Genomic DNA, 10,912 nt, shown 5'->3' with positions numbered 1-10,912 from the left:
AATTATGTTATTTAAATAGATTAATATTCTTTCAGGATTTATGGTAGATCATCCACATATCTTTTACCCTTAATATTATAGAAATTACGCTATTTGCAATATTAAAGCTAAAAATATTTTTATACCAATGTTTTCTTAAACTACAAAAGTTATACATGTACACATGATTATAATTATTTCAAAATAATACAAAACATACTGGCTAAAGGATAAAAATATCTTGCTTCTCATTTTTCTTTTCTTTTCTCTTCGGCTTTCTTGGCCAAAGGCAAGAACTACTAATCATTTAGGTGTATCCTTTGCAATATTTATCTAAAAAGAATAAATGTCTTGATGTGTGTCTTCTCATCCAGGAACAAGAGGTTTGCTGCATTTAGATATTTTTCTACCATGTTTTCTAATTTCTTGTTGCCAGTGATGGAGAAGTTATTTTTGATTTATATATTTCCACCTTTAGCAACATTACCATCTGCTCATATTTTTTCTAATATTTCTAAATTGAATCTCTATATGTTCTAGAAAAATATAAATTCCATCTATACATAATTATATTATTTTTACTTTTAGTGTTTATTCTTTTTCCTTACTATACTTTTTGGATCTGGAGAACAATTTTGAGAAGTAGTCATGGCATTTCAGTCAATATGTGAATTTCATAATAATTTCATTTCAACTGTGTGAATCTCATAATAACTTCCACTGTTTAGCTAAGTTTAATATATGCTATTTGCATATATTATTTATAACAGTGGAAGTTATTATGAGATTCACACAGTTGCAGAAAGAAAAGTCACTGTAGCTTGGCCTGAAGGACAATCTAAATTAGTAACTCAAATGGAGCCAGCACTTGTCTCAGTAGCTCAATTTTTATTTTTCTCTCTCTTTTGACCTCCGTTTCTACAGCTACTGACTTCCCCCCTACTGACAGGGACCATAGACATGGAAATCTTCGTGTTCAGGATCTCAGAATTTTGCTAACCACTTGGAATTGAATCTCTTTCTTCAGCTCCAGTTTGAAAAAAAAATCTGAAAAAGAATAATGATTTTCATGGCTTACCTAACAGGTTTAGCTTTAAACAATGACCTAGGGGTTGGTGGCACCCTTCACCCCTACCATATACTTGTCTTGCTGTCGGGAGAAGTTCCCCACAGAAAAGAGTTATTTTCTAGATGAAATGAATAGTGCTAAGCAAACAAACAACAGATGTTCACTATAGTGGATGTCCCAGTCTTTTCAACGTCTTTAAAGGGATTACAGCAAATATACATTTATCTATGGAGTGTGATTGTGATAATTGCTATAATTTTCTGATTGATACATTTTATAAGATAAGGAATTGGTGTATCTGCATGCACTGGAAGATGGAGGTCCTCTTTCTTTGCCTAACGCAGCCATGGTTCCTTGTCCCAAGAAACATCTGAAGTGGGTAGCAGCTCCAATGCATGGGATGCTGGATAAATTGACTGGTGTGTTTGTTCCTTGTCCATCCACTGGTCCTCATAAGTTGAGAGAATGTCTCTCCCTCATTATTTTCTTAATGAATAGACTTAAGTATGACGAAGACACTTGAGATCTCCCTTACAGGAAATGAAGTAAAGAAGATTCGCATACAGTGGTTCCTTAAGATCGATGGCAAGGTCTGAACTGATATAACCTACCCTTTTGGATTTATAGATGTCATCAGCATTGACAAGACAGGAGAGAATTTCCATCTGATCTATGACACCAAGGGTCAGTTTGCTGTATTTCATATTACACCTGATGAGGCCAAGTACAAATTGTACAAAGTGAGAAAAATCTTTGTGGGCACAGAGGGAATCCCTCATGTGGTGACTCCTGATGCTAGAGCATCATCTGCTACCCTGATTCCCTCATCAAGGTGAATGATCCCATTCAGATTGATTTGGAGACAAGCAAGGTTACTGATTTCATCAAATTTGACACTGGTAACCTGTGTATAATGACTACAGGTGTTAACCTGGGAAGAATTGGTGTGATCACCAACAGAGAGAGGCATCCTGGATCTTTTGACTTGGTTCATGTGAAAGATGCCAATGGCAACAGCTTTGCCACTCAACTTTCCAACATTTTTGTTACCGGCAAGAGCAACAAACCATGGATTTCTCTTCCCTGAGGAAAGGGTATCTGCCTCACCATTGCTGAAGAGAGAAACAAAAGACTGGTGGCCAAACAGAGCAGTGGGTGAAATGGTCCCTGGTGACATGTTAGATCTTTGTATGTAATTAAAAATAATGTGGCATGAAAAAATACGTATATGTATATATGATGTATATAATGTGTTTTCAGAATTTGTCTAGATTATATTGTACTTTAAAGTCTATTTTATTAGGCCTTCTTTAACTTACTTTTAAATGATATTAATAATACTTCTATTTTATTGAAATGAAGACACTTAACTTGAGATCTACCCTCTAACAAATTTTTAATTGCACAATGCAGTATTGCTAACTGTAGGCACAACGTTGTGCAGGGGATCTCTAGAATTTATTCACCTTGCATAACGAAACATTATACCCATTGAATAGCAACTGTCTATTTCTCTCCACCCCAGTCTCTGACAACCAGCATTCTGCTCTATGTTTCTATGAGTTTGGCTATATTCAACATCTTATGTAAGTGGAATCATGTAGTATTTATTCTTCTCTGTCTGGCTTATTTTAGTTAGCATAAATCTTCCAGATCTATTCATGTTGATGCATATAGCAGAATTTCCTTCCTTCTTTTTGAAGTCAGAATAATATTCCATTGCATATACATATATACCGTATGTGTGTGTATCTCTCTCTATATATACATATATATATAGACACACATACATATATTCTTTGTCCACATATATATATATATATATATATATATAGACACATATATGGATAAAGAATATACTATATATTCCTTATATATTGTTTATCCAATTATCCATTGTTGGACACAGATTTTATTTGTTATTGTGAATAGTGCTACAGTAAGCATGGGAGAGCAGGTATCTCTTTCAGATCCTGATTCCATTTTTTGGCTGTATACTCAGAAGTGGGATTGCTGGATCATATGATAACTCCATTTTTAATTTTTTGAGGAACCTCCATATTGTTTTTCACAGTGGCTGGATCATTTTATACTCCCATGAGAAGTGCACAGAATTACAATTTCTCCACATCCTTGCCAACAATTCTCATCTTTCTTTTTTGATAATAGTCATTCTAACAGGTGTGAGGTGATATGTGATTTTAGTTAAAAGGTAAAGGGTTCTAGACAGACCCAAGTTTCTCTTGTTTTAATCCTTGCTTCCTCTGCTTTTTTCCCCTCATTTTCCCCCCTCATTTTTTCCCTCTTCCTCTTACTCCTCCCTGTCCTCCTTTCTGGCTATTTCCTCCCTTCCTGAACCTTGACAAACTGTAGGTTTGGAAAAATGTCTCTTAAAAGATCTATTCTGAGAGTTGTTAGGGTAAAATTTAACCAATCATTTCAATCAAAAGGTGTGAATAACTGGAACAATTTCTGGCCTTGTCAGCTGTAAGTTTCATAGCAGTCAGAGCTGAAGAAAGCTGCAACCAGGACCAGACCACATGGACCATATTCCTCTTCTTCTCCTATAAAAGCTGCAATTCTATTGTGGCTCAAAGTCATCTGTAGAGTATCTACAGTGCAGGTGTTATAGAAGTGTATCCGCTGAGTAAAGCCATTATCCACTGTTTAAATCATTTCAACTACATTTTTTCCCACCTGACAAGCACAAATAATATAGTTTATAGCAGGCATCCCCAAACTTTTTACACAGGGGACCAGTTCACTGTCCCTCAGATCGTTGGAGGACCGCCACATACTGTGCTCCTCTCACTGACCACCAGTGAAAGAGGTGCCCCTTCCTGAAGTGCGTCGGGGGACTGGATAAATGGCCTCAGGGGGCCGCATGCGTCGCGCAGGTGGTAGTTTGGGGACACCTGGTTTATAGCATTCAGAGATTCATAGGAATGAAGATTATTGTATTCCTGAGGAAAACTCTCTTAGCCACAATGTATTACTCTAATTCATAGCAGGACTGGATTTTTTTAGACTTTATATTTTTGTATCTTTTTTATTTAATCAAAGGGATTGAACTATAATTTTTTAAATAACCATTTACATTTTGTAATATAAGATCTTGCCAATCTTGAGGGGTCTTCTGTATTTTCTAAATTATGAAAGACTTTTCTATATCATTGGAATTAACTGCACTTTGATGACTTTAAAATACTTTGAAATAAAGCTGTTTTGGGTTGATGTTTTTAGAGATAGAGTTTTTAATCTTTTATGATTTTCTAGTCATACTGAGTAAACTTTGTTATTTCATATTTTCTTCAAAACTTTGTTTTTGTGTTAATGGATAAAAATTGCATGTTGTAATCTCCCATTATTTATGAAATATTTTCCATATCTGTAGTTATTCTACTTGCTTCATTCTTAAAGTTGTGTTTTCTTACTTTTTGAGAGGCAAAAATGTGGTTACACTAAACTCTTCAAATAAGCAGCTATTGCTTTTCTCTTTTACTATTATTCTTACTGTTAGGTTTTCTACTTGATTTGTTTCTGCTTTTATCTTTATTAATTCCTCTCGTGAGTTGTGCCTTATTTTTCCTTGATCCTTCAGTTTTCCTTGATCTTTGAATTGAATGTCTAATTATTTTTTTCCAGTCTTTTTTGTTTTCCAAAGTATGTGTTTTGGATTATGCAAATTACTCTTAGTAGCACTTTAGCTCCATTCAGTAGGCTTTGATATGAAGTGCTTTTCTTTTTTTTTTTTTTTTTTTTTGAGATGGAGTTTCGCTCTTGTTAACCCAGGCTGGAGTGCAATGGCACGATCTCGGCTCACCGCAACCTCTGCCTCCTGGGTTCAGGCAATTCTCCTGCCTCAGCCTCCTGAGTAGCTGGGATTACAGGCATACGCCACCATGCCCAGCTAATTTTTTGTATTTTTAGTAGAGACGGGGTTTCACCATGTTGACCAGGCTGGTCTCGATCTCTTGACCTCGTGATCCACCCGCCTCGGCCTCCCAAAGTGCTGGGATTACAGGCTTGAGCCACCGCGCCCGGCCTATGAAGTGCTTTTCTAAATAATTTGTAATGTTAAAATTGATATTCTCTGTAACCCTACTGCTATGTTGAAGTGTGTTTTATAAATTTAAGAGGATACATTTATTTTATATACTCTTTGTTTTTAATTTCCAGCAACCAATATTCTGGCAAGATGTTTGAAGCAAGTATGAATCTAGTTTAAGTGAAATGTCTTCAACTTTGTAACACTTTATTTGAACTGCTACTTTGTTTTCTTTTCTCCATTCTCTTTGTTCTTTTTTTCTGGAACTACTATTATCTGGATGTCCAAATTGAGTATAGCTTCCATGAGAAACCTTCTCATATTATTTCACTCTTTATCCTTTTTGACTGCCTTCTGGGGGAACTCCTTGGCACTATTACTAGTTGGCTTCCTACTTCAATTTTAGCTAAGTGCATTCTGCTATTCACCTATCTGATTTTTTTTAAAAAATTAACAATAATTTTTGTCTTTTTTTTTTTTTTTTTTTTTGAGACGGAGTTTCGCTCTTGTTACCCAGGCTGGAGTGCAATGGCGCGATCTCGGCTCACCGCAACCTCCGCCTCCTGGGTTCAGGCAATTCTCCTGCCTCAGCCTCCTGAGTAGCTGGGATTACAGGCACGCGCCACCATGCCCAGCTAATTTTTTGTATTTTTAGTAGAGACGGGGTTTCACCATGTTGACCAAGATGGTCTCGATCTCTTGACCTCGTGATCCACCTGCCTCGGCCTCCCAAAGTGCTGGGATTAGAGGCTTGAGCCACCGCGCCCGGCTATTTTTGTCATTTTAATTACTTTGATTAGTCTTTTCTAAATGACAGTATTTCTCAGGATGCTAAGTTTGTCATATTTAATTGTTGATATTCATTAAAATTAAATTTTTAAAAAATTGGTTATGTGCTTATTGAATACATTTAGTTATAACTTTGCTTTTTAAAAATACTAGAGATTTATGATATAATTCATTTTTGTATATGTGTCCATGTTATTAGTTTCATTAGATTGAATATTTACTATAAGCCCCAGTTAAAATTATGTTTATCCAGCAGAAAACAAAAATTTCTAAATTTGTAGTTATGTTACCTCTGTACTTAAAGTTGTTTGTTTTCTAACTTTTTTGAAAAATAAAATGAGATTTGGCATAGAATCTTCTGTGATATTAGACTCTTCAAAGTACTAGTCTTTATTGAAAAGTACCAGTACTTTTAAAATTGTTATTCAATAAAAGAAACCTGGTTTCTCTCTTTCCTCTCTGTCTCTCTGTCTCTGTCTCTGTCTCTCTCTCTCTCTCTCTCTGTGTCTGTGTGTGTGTGTGTGTGTGTGTGTGTGTGTGTGTGTGTGTTGTGTTGGTAATATGTCCTCTATAATGGAGATTTCTAGACTTTTATTTTGTTTATAAACTACTTGTGGCACTACCGTGATGCCCCAGCTCATGCACTTCATTTTTTATTTCCTAGTCAATTAAAAAACTCAGTTCTATTTGGAGAACTCGACATCAATATTTACCTGTAGAAATTCTGACATTAGTCACCATGAAGTGGTAGATATTATCTTAAGTTATATCTTTAGATTGTAGCCACAATTCATTTTCCTAACCATCACTGCTTCTGGTCAGTAGTGATTCTGGATTCTCGATATACTCTTCATGGTTTCTCTTTATTGTGTGTGTGTGTGTATATATATGTGCACAATAAATAAATATTATATAAATAAATAATAAATATAAATAAAATATATCACCTTGAAAGATATGTCATTTATATGTATTAATATCTCTTTTGGGGTCTGTCTGCTTTATGTGCCCCAGAAATCTTCCACTGTTCAGGTCAACTGAAGGCACCCTTCCAGGATTTCCAGTTCTGCTATTACTAATGTCTATTTTTTTTAAATTTCTTTAATAATTTCAAAGAGATTTTTTGCTAGAAGTAGAAGAAATTCATGTGTTTATCAATCCTGCTAAATTGAACTATGCTTTGTCTATATTTTTACCTCATAAATATTTTATTTGGTGGTAATAACAGTTTTAACAAGTCCTGATGATACAAACATTTTCTTGACATTTTTTAAACGGCTTAAATTACCGCAAAGATATTTCACCTCATATGTCTCTAGCTAAAAAATTTATTATTCAGCTCTACCATGGAAATCCTTCTAAGATTGACCTTGATTTTCTTAGACTTCTTTATAAAAGTGGTTGGAGAGATATTAGACTACAAATAAACTGTGGAGACTTTTTTATAATTACAAATGATCCTGAGACTGTCTCCATCATTGTTGGCCTATGCTATATTGAGCAAGTTATCACACTCTTTAAGCTTCTGTTTGGCCATTGAGTTAGAGCAAGTGATGCTCTTCAAAATTTAGCATGAATGTGAATCATCTATCTGTGTAAGTTGTTAAAAATGCAGATTTTGATTTGTAGATCTGAGATAGAGCCTGATCATCTGGATTTCTAGTAAGCAACCAGGTCTTGCTGGTGTTGTTCTTTTGGGGCACAATTTGAGTAGCAAAGATCTAAGAAATAAGAAGTAACTGAAAATAAATGCATTCTATTTCTTTCAAGCTATAAAAATGCCAATTAAGTTCACCATGTAATAGTATACAAAGAATGCATTAAAATCAGTGACCCTAATTTCTCATCTGCCCATGCTCTCTCTTCTGTTCTCAGTGTAAGATAATCTCATGCTGTAGATGATATGGTCTGACTCTGTGTCCCCACCCAAATCTCATCTTGAATTGTAATCCCCACATGTTGGAGGAGGGACCCTGTGGGAGGTAACTGGATCATGGGGGAGGTTCCCCTATGCTGTTCTTGTGATAGTAAGTTCCCATGAAATCTGTTGGTTTTATAAGGGACTTTTGCCCCCTTGACTCTTTGCTTCTCTCTCATGCCACCTTACGAAGAGGATGCCTTGCTTCCCCTTCACCTTCCACCATGAATGTGAGTTTCCTGAAGCCTCCACAACATGTGGAACTGTGAGTCAATTAAACCTCTTTCCTTTAAAAATACCCGGCCTCAAGCAATTCTTTATGGCAGCATAAGAACAGATTAATACAGTAAGACTGGTGATGAAGTAAAATTTTGATATATCTTGGACCACAGTCTAGTTGATTTCAACTAGACTTCCATTATAATTATATTCCCCTTCACCCAAAGGGGATCAGCCTAGATCTTACAGTGACTCTTAGTGTGTCATGGGAGAAAACAGAAGGTGTGTTACCGTTGTCTTATCCCATTGTACTACTGTCAGAGGAGGGGCCTGAACTTCTATGGTTCTTCTCCCCCAAGAGGTTATATTAAAGTAGGAACTATATTGCCTATGGAGTTCTTACCTCTAAGGCCTCCCAGAAGGACAAGTGTCTTACTTCCTGTTTGCCCAAAAGCTTTAACTTGCTAAATGGCAGATCTCCTTTAAGATACTTGATGGCCAATTTGGAAGTACTATCTTTTTTGTAATAAAAGAACTTCTTGTTAGCAAACTGACAGGATACTTGTTCTCTCTCTTTTTTTAATCTCTTAACACCCAGGAACGACAAATAGAAAATTTGAGACATTCCATATACAACCTCATAACACTAAAACCATAATTTGGATTTTGTACATTTGCTTCTATACTGATGTATATTCTTAAGTAATTTTTAGGCTCATATCTTTTTTATTCAGCCATGAATTGTTCGTTCTTTTTTGCAAGGATTGTGTCATTGTCTTTGTTACTATTTATACATTGAGTATAATGGTTTGTATAGAGTAGGACTCATTTTGTATTTTTGACTGTATAAGTTTTAAATTTGAGTTTAGTAAATATTTTCAGTGACACTCATTGCTTCCAAGGTATACAAAGAATGACTAATAGTACCTGACAAATTAGGCATGGTGATAATTAGATAATTAAATGATATTGACAGTTCCCTAAACCTAATCTTAAATGTCACAGAAAAAACTAGAGCATATTATATGGTAATTAATTGCTTCTGCTAGGTGTGTGTGTGTGTGTGTGTGTGTGTGTGTGTGTGTGTGTGTATTAGATATAATTCAAAAGCAGATAAAGTCTAGTGAGCTACAAGTAGCAGAGCTCTTGAAATAACTCTTCCTGTATGATATATCCTGCTTAAATGATGAAATACAATTTAAAATGGAACCTCCAGGTTTGTGGACACTTAAACTGTGGTAATAAAAGCCAAAATGAGATATCCAAGGTCATGGCAGTGAAAGGAAAGAAAAATGGCATGTAGCACACATGAAAATTACTTCAAACAATAATATGAAATAAAAGAGAAAGTGACACATTTTTCGCTGGTGAACATAAGAACCTACTAAATCCAGCAAAGTCCTTGAATCTTATCAAATTCAGTTTTTAAAAAACCTGCTCAGAATATTTCCAGATCTCACCTCCTATGATGACTCTTTTGACAACACAAAAAAGTGGTTGTTAAAAAATGTCATTCATTTGGATAATTCTTTCTCTCAAGTCATCGTCTACATTTTATAGTCCCCAAATAATTGTTACGAGTGTCCCTTTTACTAACAAAATGCCACTAGAATGAATGATAAATAGGATAAAAATCTATCCTTGGTAGAAAAGAAACGTAAATAAAAAGAATAGAATAGAGACATATCTTTCATCATTAACACCCATATCTGTTTTGTCCTGATTTGGAGTAAGACAGTTTTCTACTGAGCCAGAGTAATCTGCACCAATCTAAAGAGCAAGGCAAAGAAAAGGCAGTAGTGGGGGCGGCCGGGGGGAGCCATAATGTTTGCTGGAATATGTTTTTCAATGAAGGAGTCCTTGGTCAAAGTCTCAGTTCCTGACACATCAGCTTATTACGTTAATAGCTTAGAGCCAATGATTCTTTCTGGAGCATGCAAAATCTGTCTATGGAGGTCATTGCAAATGGAATTATATGAGGAAATATACTCCCACGCCTTAATTTTTATTTTTTCTGGCTGAACATCTGTTCTTGTCTTAGAATCAGGAGAGCTAATATCACAGGAAGTAAAAGCTATTTCCTAGACTGGTGTGTTGCCCAATACCACATCCTGAAGTGCTGAGAAGAGAAAGAACAGCTGGGAAGGTACTAGTGCCAGCTGCTAGAAACCTATCATGATTTTTATGATCCAGAGTACGAAATTGGGGATGTAAGAGCTGCATGGAAACTTACTCAATACAGGGACCGTATTTTTAAAATATCTCTATAATTTAATATTTGGCACATTGCCTGGCATGCATGAGAGGTGCTCAATAACTGTTACTGAATGTGAATTGATGATTTTATATTAATCAGCCTGACATTTCACTACCTGGAACAGCTAATGTGATGCTAAAAACATGGAATATTGTGTTGCACATGCTTTATTTGTTGCATAAACTCTAGGGAATCTCACTATTTAGATACTTACATAATAAGAAAAATGTACATCTTCTCTGACCTCAGAAAACTTCAGGGTCAATTTCAAATCCATAAAAGCATTTTCTTTTTACATTTTCTCATTTTAAAATAATCTTTCATGTAGACTCATATCACAGGCCCTTTGAAAATCTAAGATAGTCATCTTCACTGATTTCTTACCACTTACATATTCAGTTAATTCTGAAAGAATTGGCATCACTCAGAATGATTTTTTTCTTATAGAAACACTTTGCCTTGTTCATACTTTATGCTTGTTTCACTGGCCCAGCTATTGATATAATTTTCATATATTTGTCAACTAAGAAATTGATACTCATTAATCTATATTTTTCTCAGCTTAACTTTTATGATTTTTTTGAATTTGATTCATATTAGCAATTCCACAGTCCTTAGCATATAAGAAGTGGA

General features: G+C 35.2%; 1 pseudogene; it reads left to right on the top strand.

Annotated features, from left to right (window-relative positions):
* Window positions 1-712: 712 nt before the first annotated feature.
* LOC101047486 (small ribosomal subunit protein eS4, X isoform-like) lies at window positions 713-2,849 on the top strand (annotated as a pseudogene).
* The last annotated feature ends 8,063 nt before the right edge of the window (window positions 2,850-10,912 follow it).

Source organism: Saimiri boliviensis, chromosome 16 (genome assembly GCF_048565385.1).
Source record: "Saimiri boliviensis isolate mSaiBol1 chromosome 16, mSaiBol1.pri, whole genome shotgun sequence".
Lineage (NCBI taxonomy): Eukaryota > Metazoa > Chordata > Mammalia > Primates > Cebidae > Saimiri > Saimiri boliviensis.
The sequence above is the reverse complement of the archived record's forward strand: the minus strand, read 5'-3'. Positions and strand labels throughout refer to the sequence as shown.